The 15,075-nt window shown below is 40.6% G+C and overlaps 1 protein-coding gene and 1 non-coding gene across 6 annotated transcripts in view; both read right to left on the reverse strand.

The window, feature by feature from the left end:
- Nucleotides 1-15,075, reverse strand: part of FHIT (fragile histidine triad diadenosine triphosphatase) — a 1,489,770-nt gene that overhangs the window by 1,110,835 nt on the left and 363,860 nt on the right. Inside the window, exon 3 of one of the 5 annotated variants that reach the window (XM_050781270.1) lies at nucleotides 12,264-12,449. The exons of 3 other annotated variants lie outside the window; for them this stretch is intronic. The gene's annotated coding sequence lies outside the window, so the exon portion shown is untranslated. Of the gene's footprint in view, nucleotides 1-4,581; nucleotides 6,045-12,263; nucleotides 12,450-15,075 lie in introns of those variants that run through there. One more of the 5 variants, XM_050781271.1, reaches the window with a different exon arrangement.
- LOC126949585 (small nucleolar RNA U3) lies at nucleotides 2,925-3,140 on the reverse strand. The gene has a single exon (XR_007723853.1). It is a non-coding gene; the product is annotated as a small nucleolar RNA U3 (small nucleolar RNA).

The following is a 15,075-nucleotide window of genomic DNA, read 5'->3' on the forward strand; positions in this document are numbered from 1 at the left end:
TGGATCCTAGCAGAAGACCTTCATGAGCACCCAAAGCAAACCTTGGGTGAAGCCACTTCAGCCCATTGTGACTTCGTAAAGCAGTACTTGAAAGGACTCAAATATAAAGCAAGGTCATCTCTTCTGAGGGATAATAAATTCAGGGGAAAGCAAACCTCACCTTTGTATTTGAGGATATGTGGTGTATTTTAGGGCAATTCTGCCTTTAAGATAAAGTGCCAGCTGACTTCATGGCAGTTGTGATCTCTGCTTCATTTCATCTTTTATCTAATGATCCATTAGTAAACCTGCAAATCCTGAAAGAAACATAAGTACTCTTTCTTTGCAGTGTAATCACCAACAATAAAGACTTATTTTTTGCATTAACATTCAACTGCAATGTATTTAAATGTTCCACATACAGAAAAACATCTGAGTTTTCCCAATATCTGTTAAACATTGTCCCTTTGGTGTGCTTAGTAACACTGCAAAGATGTCTTCATGTAAAACTTAATTTGAGTTCTGATTACCTTACTGTGAAAAACCATAAACACCAAACAAAAGTAAGCATAATATCCAAATACCTAAAAAATAATACCCAGGTTGAAGGAAGTGTAGACACTCAGATTCACCAGTGGGACTGGAATGTAAACTTCTCATTTTTGATTCCTCCAAATCATCTGGCCACCTGGGTATCATATCCTACAAGCATGTAGTAACACTGATAGAGTAAGCTCAAATGTTCCAACACCAGGACATTTCAAGGCCACATCAGACCAACTATATTTTTCACTTCCTCTCTTTCCCTAACTTTTCTCATACAAAGCTTCTTATATTTCCTTTGGCACTTAGTAATACTTACATGCATCTTCACTGTCTTATTCAGTGTTTCTAGGTTTGGAAAGTAGATCACTTGGGATTGTTTTCAGCTGCATTAATTGCAATCTAGCTAACCAACAGCCCAACAGTGATTTAAACACAGAAAGCTTTCTTTTCTAGATATGCATGTGTGCGTGTTTTGTTTTGTTTTTCGTGCAACAAGATGTCTGAAGGTATAATCTGACACTGAACTGGTATCTCATGGTGTCATGAATGCTCCAGGCTTCTTCTATTTTTTTTTTTTTTTTTTTTTCTCTGCTGTCTTTCGGTGAGGGTTTCACTTTTGTTGTCATAGATGGCTACTGGATCTCCAAGTTTGACACACTCTCCCTAGGCAAGAAGAGGGGAAAGGCAAAGGGGAAAGAGGATGCCAGCCAAGTCAGTCCCTTTCTAAAAGCTTTCCAGAAAGTTCCATCCAGTGACTTCCACATACATCTGCCCCGCAACAAATGGATCACACAGTCTTTCCTAACTGTAAGAGAGTGTGGGAAGCTGGATATGAGCTGAGCATTGCTGCTCCAAACAAAATAAGATTTCTGTTAGGAAAGAATGGATAGAAAGTGGATCTTAGGAAGGGAACAACCAATGCCTGCCAAACACAAGTATCTGTGGTGAGCAGACATGGCTAAGTGCCTCTACATATCTAGGGAGGTTCAGGGAATTACTCAAGATCACTTCTGTGCCAGGGAACTAGGGAGTCAGTCATCTCATTTGCTTTCATTTCCTCATCTCTGAAATTTCCTACTATAGTATTCCTCTTATACCATCATTTAGAACTGTTATGGTTTTCTGTTCTTAATCCAAATGTGACAAAATGTATTCTCCTTCTTCTCTGATAACAAAACCCAAATTCTGATGGGAAGTGTGTGCTTAGCCTTGGATAATGAATAATGACTGGTCTAAGCCAATCACAGCAATGCTATTTTCTTTTGCCATTAATTGGTATTCAGTAGAAGGCATGTGACCTAGACCTAACCAATGAGCGGAAATACACTGGGGGGCTCATAAAAGATTTTCACCTTTGGTAAAAAGTCATAGTTGCAAGAGGAGAAAGCCTTTTCTTCATATGCCTCTTCTTTCCTGTTTTAGACGCTGTCATACTAACGCTTTGTGCTTAGAGCTGTAGAAGCCGTCTCATGACCATGAGGCAATAGCCAAAAGAGGAAAGAGCTTGAATATGAAAGACACTGGGTCCTTTATGACACCACTGAGTTGCCAAACTAACCCTGAGATCCTCTACCTCCTGTTTTCTCATAGTAATAAATACCCCTATGATTTCAGCACTATCACTTTAATTTTCTGATACAGGCAGCTGAAAGCATTCAGAACTCACATGCTATCTTAACATCATCTTCCATGTGTTATGGGCCAAGAGTATGTTCAAGAGAAACTACAAAACTACATTCATTGTTGTATCCCTGTGGCACTCCCTTAGAGTTCTAGTGTTCTGTAGTGTACTTTCCACAGCCTAGAAGGATATATGTTTCCCTCTCTCCAGCCCTAAGGAACTCTTAATTTAAGACTGACAAGATGAATGAGTTAGAATGAGGGTGAATCCAATCCAAAAGAAGTAACAACAAGCAAGAAAAGCAAAGAACCTTGTAAACACCCATGTTATGAAGTGTGAGAGTGTAAGCTTAAGGAGGCTTTTATTTTGGGGTGAGATGCATCACCCCTGTTTGAATGAGAGAAATTAAGTTGTAATTATGATGGTGTTTCAGTTAAAGTATTTGATGTGGAGGACAAGGAGACCATTCCCAACACGTTATTTAGCAAAGAATATGGAGGAGAGGCAGAAGACTGTGATGGAAAATGTTCAGAGGCCATCAACCAAAATGGTAACGCATTCGAGGCAGATAAATGTGCTTCTTGCTAGACAGAGGTGGGGTGAGCCCTGACATACATCTTCAAAATTGCAAAAGGCACAGATTTGGGGGGAAAGGGGGGTGGATTCACCAAATCTCAGAATAGCAGAATGGCAATAACCTTAATGCAAGGCTTCCAGTCTTCCTCAGTTTAACTCCTTTTGCATACTGCAGCCAAAGAGATTTTTTTTTTAAATGAAGATCACTCAGACTGTGTCCTCTTCCTCTTAATCTCCCCAAAGGAAGAAAAAAACAATCATCAATGGCAAAGGGCAGTTGTAGTGAAGCAACACCAAGAACCAGCTTCCTGCTCAGGAGAGAACATTGCATATCTTCCTGTGGTTTCCATGCTCTACACACTTGGGGAAACTCCTTTAAGTAATGAACCACAGAAATGACCCCTGAAAGTATAGTCTTCAAAGTGATCTTTTAAAGATTCAAATATTTCCTGTTCCCCCACTGCCCAGAGATCTTCAGTGGCTCACTACTGCTTCCATGATAAGATCCTAAAACCTTGTCACAATCCACAAGGCCTTCATCGTCCGCCCCTGCCTGCCTCACTGTCTTTATCTCCCACTACACTCTGCCTTCTCTATGCTCCCACCTGCCATCTTCTTTCAGGGCCTGGACCCTAATGTACTCTCTGAGGCCTCAAAACCATGTCACATACTGGACTTCCTCTTCACTGGTCTAATGCCTACTCATACTTGGCTTCTGAGATTATACTTCACTCCATGTGGAGATTATCCTCAACCATGCTCCACTCCAAAATCAGGTTACCTTCCCAATGTGATATACTTGCCCTAGCACTCTGCTTCCTTTTTTATAATACTCATCACACTTGTGATTGACTGACTCTCTTCTCCTTTACATTGTAAGATCCATAAAGGCAAGGACCATATCTGTCTCTTTCTGATGTATAATAAGCCTCAATATACATACAATTAATGGTCAGGTATAATTTACCATTGTGTAGATGCCATCTTGGGAGGGGGGCTTCTGATAGTTCAAGGGCATGTATGAAAAACAGACTCATGGTAAAATAATAAGAATATAAAAAAGTTACTCAGAGTGGTTTAATGGCTGGGAATATACCTTTTACTATTTTACTTAGACATCAATGGAAAATCAGTGTCCTCCCTATCATGTTCCATGATTTTGTACAATTGAGTTTAGAGCACAAGCTAAGGTATCAGGCAGCATTTGACAGCCCAGCTTCACTACTTATCAGCTGTGTGAGTTGACATAATCCCTCTAATCCCTATAAACCTTAGTTTCCTCATATTTAAAATGGGGATAATGACAAAAGCTTTTCAATAAGGGTTTGTGAGGATTAAATGAGATAATATATAGAAACCTTTCATCCCAGTGTTTGCCACAGAGTTAGCATGCAATAAATGTTAGCAAGAGTTCTTTATTGTTCTGCCCATCAACATCTGAGGCAGAATATAAATACAACTGGTGCTGGTGCTGGGCCTGGTGGGATGCCGAAGTGGGAGGATCGCTTCAGGCCAGGAGTTCAACAACTCCTGCTGTGGGCAACAAAGCAAGACTCCATCTCTACAAAAAATGAAAAAAAAAAAAAAAAAAAAAAAGTGGGTATAATGATGTATGCCTGTAGTCCTACTTACTTGGGAGGCTGAGGCAGGAGGATCAACTGAGCCCGGGAGTTCAAGGCTGCAGTGAGTGATAATCATGCCTCTATGCTCCAGCCTGGGCATAAGAGCAAGATTCCATCTCTTAAAAAGAAAAATAAGTCAACTGGATCATTAGCTTGTAAGAGTTTAACAATTGTTAGGTAGTATTACTATGGGTGTTATTGTTTTTGTTATTTGTGGCAAAAAGTACTAGCACTCACCTGAACACACGACTTCTTTATGATCAGGTATGTTCCTGTTTGTCTTGGCCACTACTCCAGCCCAGTGCCTAGCATGGTGCTTGACACATGGTGTGTATGCAACGAACACTTAATGAGTACTTAAAGATCTAACCAATACGATAATGCAGATTCTCTTGTAAGCAAATGAATAGAGAAAGGCAGTATTCTGCAGAGAAGGAAACAGGAAAAAAGAACAGGCTTGATTTTACTAAAAAGAAAAACACACTTTTAAGCAGTAAAATTAGAAGTTCCCATTTCAAGGCCACAAAATAGATAACTCATTGAAAATTGTGTGCTATAACATGGTCAAAGCAGAGGCCCATAATGAAGGTAGCAGCATTCAGAACCATCACATCTATGGTCAACTTTCAGACCCTGAAAGTCGATTAAAACATTCCAGGAAACTGCTGCACTTTCATTCTAAAGGAAGATTCTGAACTTTGTTCACATATTACACCCATTCATATTGCTTTGTCTACCAGTGTGGCCTTTTATGAAATGAGGGCTTCTTTCTTCTACCTTGCTCCATGACAATCAAAGCCAAAATGCCTTCCACCCTTAAAAGCAAGTTTTGGTAAGTGCCTTATTATAACTATCACATATGACACCAAGCTCACCACTAATCAGAGAGAGATGAGAATGAATTACTTAAATAGGACAGAAATAGCCATTCACTTCAAGAAGGCCCAGTTTCTTGAAAGTCTGCGGCATTGAGACCATTTAGAGTTTGCTGTCAAGATTCCTAGCAGTGCTCATTACCTTGGCTAGCAATCCCTCTGGACTACAGAAAACTTATTTGAAATATATATAATCACAGGCTGCAATGCCTAGGTGCAACAGGATGATTTAAAAGCACCATGATAGTGTTTCCCCAGGACATTCATCTCTCCCTGTCTATTCATCTGTGATCCAGACAAAAACTTGGAATGCAAGCTATATATTGATATTCCCTAAAAAGGATTTCAGCAACTCTTTAGGAAGAATTGTTTTAGTGGTTCTGGAAGTCTAGAACATTCTGCATTTGTGGTATTTACGGGTTTTGTTCCTATTTCATAAAAATAAAGCCCCACTAAGAGCAGTATTGAATTCCTGTTCTAATGAGAGTATAGAGTAGTGGTTAAACACATGTTCTTTGGAATGAAGCAGACCGGTGTTCATGTCTGGGCTCCCCATAGACCTCTTCATAAACTTAGACAAGGTATTCAACCTTTTTGAGCCTCAGCTATATCAGGTAAATTACTATGCATGCATGCACGGAAGAGGTTAATAAATATTAGATGTTAATGGTATTAATATTGTTTTGCTGCTGTTTCAGTTTTTCTAGCAGAGATTATTAGTATTCACCCACGCAGACAGGTAGAACGCATTTCCACCCAGGCACAGGGGTAGACCGCATTTCCACCCAGGCACACGGGGTAGACCGCATTTCCACCCAGGCACACGGGGTAGACCGCATTTCCACCCAGGCACACGGGGTAGACCGCATGTCCACCCAGGCACACGGGGTAGACCGCATGTCCACCCAGGCACACGGGGTAGACCGCATGTCCACCCAGGCACACGGGGTAGACCGCATGTCCACCCAGGCTCACGGGGTAGACCGCATGTCCACCCAGGCACACGGGGTAGACCGCACTTCCACCCACGCACACGGGTAGACGCATTTCCAAGCTTCAATGGAGTTAGGTGGGTCCAAGTGACTGAGTTCCGAGGAATGGAATGCGGCAGAAGTGATGTACACCCTTTCCTGGATGGGCCTACAGAAATCTTCCAGACTCCACTCTTTCCTTTTTCCTTCTCAGGCACCCTGAAGGCTACTTGTTAAAGAATTTAGAGCCACAAGATGGAAAGAACCTGGATCCTACCCAGGAACCTCCTAGGAGAGCCACCCTTCAGAAACATTTGCAGAGGACTCTGAATAAGATTTATTTTTTATTTTTTATTTTTATTTATTTATTTATTGCCGAGCACGGTGGCTCATGCCTGTAATCCCAGCACTTTGGGAGGCCGAGGTGGGTGGATCACTTAAGGTCAGGAGTTCAAGACTAGCCTGGCTAAGATGGTGAAACCCTGTCTCTACTAAAACTACAAAAATTAGCCAGATGTGGTGGCGCATGCCTGTAATCCCAGCTACTTGGTAGGTTGAGGTAGGAGAATTGCTTTAACCTGTGAGGTGGAGGTTGCAGTGAGCCAAGATTGTACCATTGCACTCCAGCCTGGGTGAAGAAGTGAGACTCCATCTCAAAAAAAAAAAAAAAAAAAAAAAAAAAAGGATATATATATCTTACATATAGGATATATATCATATATATATATATCTTTTTTTTTCAGTTAAGCTACTGGGGTTTGACAAAGCTCATTACAGCAGTTAGCCTACTTCAGGGTTTCTCAGCCTGGGCACTACTGATATTTTGAACTACAGAATTCTTTGTTATGGAGGGCTGTCCTATGCATTGTAGGGTGTTGAGCAGCATCCCTGGCCTCTATCCACTAGATGCCAGTTGTAACCTCTCCAGTAGCCATGACAACCAAAACTGTCTCCTGACATTGCCAAATGTCACCTGCAAAATAGCCTCCGATTGAGAACCACCAGCCCACATTGACCAAACCATCACCATCATTGCTATCATTGCCATCATCAGTATTGATAGTCTAGTCTCTCATGTTCCCCTTGAAATCACTGCAAAAGGACCCAAACTTCCAAAAGAGGTCCAGTCCAGTTTTCTTAGGAGAAAAAAGTGAAAAGACACTAAAATTAGAGAAAAGGTAAGGGATCAAGCCATAAACCCAAAGTTATAGGAGACTGAAAAACAAAGTAAGAACCAAAATAAATATAATCATTTTTTTAAAAAAGCTGGTTTGTATAGTCCCAGCTACTCAGGAGGCTGAGGCAGGAGAATGGCATGAACCTGGGAGGCAGAGCTTGCAGTGAGCTGAGATCGTGTCACCACACTGGGCGTCAGAGCAAGACTCGGTCTCAAAAAAAAAAAAAAAAAAAAAAAAAAAGCTGGTTTGATCACTTTGGTAAACTACAATAAAATGATTAAAACAAAAACAAACCCAAATATCTGGGTCTAGGAATTTCCATGTGTCTAATAAATGTTTGTAGAATATCTACCATGAGATAAGCAAGCACTGGGCTGAGTATAACTTGGTAAATAAAACAGATATAATCGCCACCGTCATAGAGATGAAAGGTAAATAAAAATATGGAGTGTGTGTGCGTGTGTGTGTGTGTGTGTGTGTGTTTTGAGACAGGGTCTTGTTCTATTGTCCAGGCTGGAGTGCAGCAGCGAGATCATAGCTGGTCTCAAACTCCTGGCCTCAAGGAATTCTCTTGCCTAGGCCTCCCAAAGTGCTGGTATTACAGTCATGGGCCATTGCACCCAGCCGAAATATGATGGATTTTTTGAACAGCTTAAACACAGTCATTAATTGACCATTGCGATAGGCAGACTTCTAAAGATGTCCCTGCAAGATTCCCATCCCTGGGCTGAGTATGGTGGCTCACACCTGTAATTCCAACACTTTGGGAGGCTGAGGCAGGTGAGTCACTTGAGGTCAGGAGTTGAAGACCAGCCTGGCCAACATGGTGAAACCCCGTCTCTACTAAAAACACAAAACTTAGCCAGGAGTGGTGGTGAGTGCCTGTAATCCCAGCTACTTGGGAGGCTGAGGCAGGAGAATTGCTTGAACCCAGGAGGCAGAGGTTGCAGTGAGCCAAGACTGCACCATTGCATTCCAGCTTGGGCAACAGAGTGAAACTCCCTCTCAAAAAAACAAACAAAAAAAAGATTCCCATCCCTGATTATCTAACTAGACACTAAATTAGGTGCTGCCATGAAGAGACTTAGCAGACGTATCAAGGTGACTAGTCAACCGACTTTAACACAGGAAAGTTATCTTGAATTATCTGGGTATGTCTACCCTAGTCACATGAGGTTGTAAAAGCATAAGTAGAAGGTGGAAGAATCAGTCAGAGTGAGAAAGCAGAAGAGGATGCAGGAGCTATGCTGCAGAGGGAACGTCAGATTCCAAGCACAAGAAAGAAAAACATAAGATGCATCATTGATGGTTCTAAAATGTAGGAGGCTCCGTGTGAGCACCAGAAAGAGGCCTGAGGGAGCTAAGGGTGAATCCCTGCCTAACAGCCAGAAAGAAAACAGGGACTTCAGTCCTACAACCACAAAGAACTGAATTCTGCCAATAACCTGAGTGAGTTTGGAAGTAGGTGTTTCCGCAGTCTCCAGTAAGAAACACAGCACTGCTGACACTTCGATTTTAGCCCAGTGAGACTTGTATCAGGCTTCTGACCTCCAGATAATAAATGTGTGTTGTTTTAAGTCACTAAATTCATCATAATTTGTTATGGCAGCAATAGAAGACTAATAAACCATTATGCATTAAATTTCACAGAAGAGAAAGGGTTTATCAATCTCGGGTTTACTAAACACTTAATGGGTGCTCATTAGTAGAATAAATTAATGCACTCATATTTCCATTCATTTGTTAAAAATATGTATAAAGCACCTCCTCTTTGACAGTCCCTGGGTGAGGTATTAAAGATACAATAGTGAAATAGATATTATCCTCTGTTTCTAACAGCTCTTAATGGAAGTGGAGGACAGAAACATGTACATTCAACAATAATGCAGATAACATAATAAAGGTATTAATATCACCATTATAAAAGTATGAATAAAAGTATGAATAAGGGAGTACAGAATAATAATTACAGCTGACATCTATTGAGTACTTGTCTCACTTCCCTTCACAACAAGCCTATGAGACTGTATTAGTCCATTTTCATACTGCTATGAAGAAATACCCAAGATGGGATAATTTATAAAGAAAAAGAGGTTTAATGGACTCACAGTTCCACATGGCTGAGAAGGCCTCACAATCATGTTGGAAGGTGAAGGAGGAGCAAAGGTACATCTCACATGGTGGCAGGCAAGAGGGCATGTGCAGAAGAACTACCCTTTATAAAACCATCAGATCTCGTGAGACTTAATCATGAGAACAGCATGGGAAAAACCTGCCCCCATGATTCAATTACCTCCTACCCACTGGGTCCCTCCCATGACACATGGGGATTATGGTAGGTACAATTCAAGATGAGATTTGTGTGAGGACACAGCCAAACCACAGCAGAGATAGACCCATGACGCATACCATCTTGCAGATGAAGAAGCTGAGGTATGGGCAGGTGAAGAAACCAGCCTAAATTACTATCCGTAAGTGGTGGAGCTAGAATTTTAACACAGGAGGTCCAACTTTAGAGCCCATTGTTTTAAACACTTCATTGTGCTGTCTCTCATTGCAGAAGGGTGAGGAGGTCTCACAAAAGGGCTGAGATTTGGAATGAATACCTTCACCAAGAAAAGGAGAAGCCAGTAGAAGAAACTGCATTGGTAAAGCCAGAGATTCAGGAAGAAAGTGGATGGTGTGGCATATTCTGGAACAGGGCCCTGTATTGGCAAGGAGGGGTGGCAGATGAGGTTGGAGGCTAAGTTGTCCTGACTTGAAAGACTTGAACCTCTCTGTCATTTGAATTTCATTCTAAAGCTATCAAAAGAACCTATTCAAGAGCATAAGGTAAATCATCTTCAGCAACTCGCGTATCATTTTTAACATTGTTTTAGGGGATATTAGTGGACACCCTTAGGGACCCAGTGTATAGCCCTCAAGTATAATGACTCTTATTAATACAACTTAGAAAGCACCCTTTGAAAATACATCAAAACCCTAAAAGATTCGATTAACTCCAAGGAAATGAGGATAAAGGGCAGATGCATGTAAGAATCCAGCTGTCTTCTATCTACAAAGCTCTTCATATCCACAACCACAGAGACACTGCTCGGCTTCTGAATCGCCTTAGTTCACAATAAAATAGAAATAAATCATAATAAAATAAAATAGGGGATAAATCTACATGTTGGCTTTGAGAAAAATTTTCAATAGCAACAAACCAACTGCTCAAATAAAGGACCCCCTAAAATAAATAAATAAGGTACATAAGAGGGAAGGCATGTGCTGACCAAAAAATTCAAAAATTCTCCCATTTCTGTCTGATGTTGAAAAAAATCATAGGTATTTAGCATTTTAGCCTATGCTGTTGAATGTGGTGTCCACTAATTATATGTGGCTATTTAAATTTAAATAAGGTAAAATTAAATAAATTTATTTTCTCAGTCCCATTAGCCCATTTCAAGTGCTCAACAGCCATATGAGGCCAGTGGCCAGTCAGCACATGTATCAGACATGTCAATCACTGCAGGAATATTTGTTGAGAAAAAAATGAACTACTTATTTAGATAAAAGTAGTGATTTGTTAGACATGCCTAATAAAATTCAGTTTATTTTAAAATTGTGTAATTAAATTCAGACTTATAAGAGTCTGAATTTTCATTTTAATCATTTGTATGTATTTCATTCCTCTGAGTATGAAGAGATTCTATACCAAGAGACTCTCTATGGAGACAGGACCCAGTTTGTACTAGGCCCCAGCTCTATCTTGGGCCCTGTGCTAGGCATTTCGTATCTGTTATGCTACTTAAGGCTCATGACTCCCTGTGAGACAGGCATGCTTATTCTCATTTTTCCCTAAAAGGGAGGGCTGTGACAAGGCTGAAGCAAAGAGAGGGCACATCTTTTCGGGGATAACACTTGAGAAACATCTATTTCTTCTTAAGCAGCTCTACTGCTACTCAGAGAAGTAGAGTATGTAGACCGGACAGTTAAGTTTTCCATGGATAGGATATACTTAAAGGGAGATCAGATTTCTTTCACACACAATTGTAGATTTTTTAAAAATTGTCAAAATTCTCCTGATCTAGCAGCAACTAAGAAGTGACTCGGAGAAGCATTCAACAAGCAGGAAAGAAGAAGTCTGCTCAGATGGAGGCCCTGAATCAGAGGTGCCTGTCATCTGTTCCCAAAGGCTCCAAACTCCTGCCACAAATAGACTGAGGGTTCCTCTTTCTACAACTTCTTCTCTTCAATCTCTGGAAGGAATGTACTTGAGATTTATTTTTAATCTGAGTCTCCTTCTACAAAAATGTAGAGGATGTGGTACCCAGCCCCTAAAGTTTTGCCTCTTGGTATTCACACTTGTGAAGTCATTTTCCATGTGCAAGAGGGCTGATCGGTGTAAGCAATGAGATGTGCAGAAATGTATGACTTCTGTGGCTAGGTCAGAAGAGCCATGAGTCCTTAAAGCTTTCACCCTGTTCTCTATCTTGAATGGCTGTCTCTGGAGGAAGCCAGTCACTATACTATGAAGTTACTCAAGCAGCCAAGGGAGAGGCCCCCATGGGGAGGAACTGAGGCCTCCCTCCAATGCTCTCCATCAAGCTGCCAGGCACGCGGTACCTTAGAAGCGGATCTTACAGTCCCAGTCAAGTCTTCAGATGACTGTAGAGCCAGAACCACCCCACTAAGCCTGTCCCAAATTCCTAACTCACCAAAATAACATGAGACAGTAAATGTTTACTGCAGTTTTAAGCAGTTGAGTTTTGGCATAATTTGTTATGCAGCAATAGGTAACTAACCCAGAGGGTTTTTCCAGCTTTGCCTATGGGCAAGCCTACAGATGAGACAAGCTACTTTATATATTTAGTTCTGTCTCTCATAATTATCAGGAGATATAATTATCTTACCACTCAGGCTGTAAGATTCTTTCATCACAAGCACCAAGTCATCCATTATTGCAGTCTCCCTTCCCATGCTTGATGAGTAACTGGGTTCCTGTGATTTTTCCTCTTTTCTTTCCCCATTCATTGTTGAAATTATTTGCCACAACTATTGGGTCCCTTCTCTTCAGTTTGCCTCCTTTTCTTTTCCTCCTACATGAGCAGAAGCCAGGAAATTGAAGGTATTAGATCACAAAGTGTCCATGACCCTCAGCAACATGAGCCTACAATAGTCTTTTTAATGACCAGAGGAAGATTGTGAGGACTCTTAATTAATTTGTTATGAACACCCACTCCCATAAGAAAGCTGCTATGCATTTGTGGAATAAATTAAATAAAATTAGCAAATTTGCTTATTATCTATTTCCTGCCCTTTGAACACAAGCTTTACCCATAAACTACATTTATTACACACTAACTGAATATGCAAGGCACTATGGGTAATGCAAAAAATATAGCTTGTCTGTTTTCAAGGTACTCATAAGCAAATATAGGAGACATCACAAAGATGCAAATATGTATTCATATTCACATATATGCATAAGTAGACATTTACATATCAAAGACAGTGAAGGCTAAGGGCCAAATGAATAGTACACACAAGTGTTAACAGATCTTCAAAAGAAGATGTTATGGCTGTGAGCTGAATTGATCAGGGCAGCCTTTATGCAGGAACAAAGTCTTAAGAAGGTTTAAGTATGGCAGATAATATTACAGATACCACTAGGTTCATCCAGTTCTCCTTTGGCCTGAGCATAGAGACTCCTGCACATCTCAGCCTTTTATGAGTGGGCAGGATCATGTGACTAGCTCTACTTAGTGGGGCATGAGAAAAAGTAACATGTTTCATTTCTTAAGTCAAAGAAAAAACTATGTTTAATTCTCCAATCTTTCTCCCCCAGAAAGTTCACATGCTCTGGGTTAACTATAGGATGTTAGTGGCTCCCTCAGCCTGGGTCTCTCTGAATGACTATAATAAGCAGAGCCCCCTGACAACTTTTGTTGAGCGTGTTCCATTAGCAAGAACTAAACCTTTCTTTGTGATAGGCCACGGTGATCTGGGGACTCATTTGTTATTGTGGCATAACTTAAGTCTCTCCTAACTAAAACAGAGATTCCCAAAGGTGGAGAAATGCAGAGAACAGTAGAAGTAGCTTATAAGTCATGTCTTACATGACCTTTCCCAATGACAAACCTGTATGCTCACCAAGACATAGCCTGTTATGACATATCTGAATACAACTGAAGGTTTTTAAATAAAAACATAAGAAAGTTGGAAAGGCAGCAGAATGAGCTACTGCCTGTGGGTGATCATTACAGATCTCAGAATAACAGGATTATTGATGCCTTGGCCAGAAGCATTCCTTTCCCTCCGTTTTCTTTTTCTTTGAGATTGCAAGCCATATATTTCCATTTGGAAAACAGTATTTCATAACCTGTAAACCTAACATGAGTTCTGTGAAACCCTCGTCTACAGTTGAATGTCCAAAAATAAAGACTTGGAATTCCTTCAAAGCTATCCCATTTTACAGGGCAATGCTTTCTCTCTCTACCAAGAAAGTGTTCCCGCTTGATAGATTCCCCGCTCTTGCTGTATATTACACTTACTGCTCTATGCCTGTCACTCCCTATTCTCTTCCTAGTTGTTCGTGCCTTATTAAATTCCACACCTTGAAACAACCAATAAGAATCGGAAAGTCTCAAGAAGCCCTTTCTCATACAATCAGAGCTCCTTTTTAATCTAGGAATACATTATCTTTTCCAATCAATTCATGAGTGGGATTCCTTGACAATTTACTCTCTTTGTAACATGTTGTTTCTGAATGAGTAGCAAATGGTCTTCAATGAGGATATGGTGACACATTTTAGCTAAACTGTTTCATAGCAACATTAACTCCCCTGTTACTTTCTCAAATCAAGCTTCTTTGAAATTGATTTGCAAATAGAATTTAGGAGTCTAAAGACACAATCAAATAGCTGTTTCTGTCTATTATTCTCAAAGCGAAGCTCCAGGCTGCAATCTCAGGACATGCATGAAAATACCAAGTAACAACTCAAAGGCCCATTTCGGCTTCAAATACCTTTGCATATTCATGGATTTGAGGAGCAGAGTGGGATAGCAGGGGAATGGAAGAGGAGGCTTCTGAGAAACTTAAGTATCTACATTTTAGAATGTTTCAGTCTTTGGCCTTTTAACACTGTAGTACAGCCTGGCTTCTGTCATTTTGAAGGGATTTCCCAGCTTAACCAAATCCCAAGGAACCGACCTCAGATTGGTCTTTATCTAAGGAAATATTCTGGCAACACAACAGGAAGGATTTTGAAAATTTAATGAAGATTTTGAAATACCCCTAACACACTTAATTTGAAGATAATACCTATTTCACCCAAATCTCCTAACCTCCTGTGGAAGATCAATTCTAATTTTTGAGGGCAATTATTCATGTGTTATTGGCTTGAAGTACAGAATATATTAGTAAGTCTCTTCAGTTCTAAGTAACAGAAACCAAACCAGGGTAGGTTAAAATTGAAGGGGCATCATTAGAAGGGTCCAAGAGTGTCTCAAGGACTCAGAGGCAAAGATGCAGCCAGTTCCCCCCGGTGCCAGGAACCAAAAGGTGGGCAGGAACTCAGGGAATACAGCCCTCTTCTTTCCCTGCTTCTCAGTTTTCATAGGGAAATATGGTTGTCCACAGATCTCAGGTTTACCTGTCATAGTTCTAGCCACATGCAAGGAATGACTGCCTATCTTTGAATTCCAAATTTCAGAAAGTGAGAC

The sequence above is a fragment of the Macaca thibetana genome, chromosome 2 (genome assembly GCF_024542745.1).
Source record: "Macaca thibetana thibetana isolate TM-01 chromosome 2, ASM2454274v1, whole genome shotgun sequence".
In the NCBI taxonomy this organism is placed as follows: Eukaryota; Metazoa; Chordata; class Mammalia; order Primates; family Cercopithecidae; genus Macaca; species Macaca thibetana.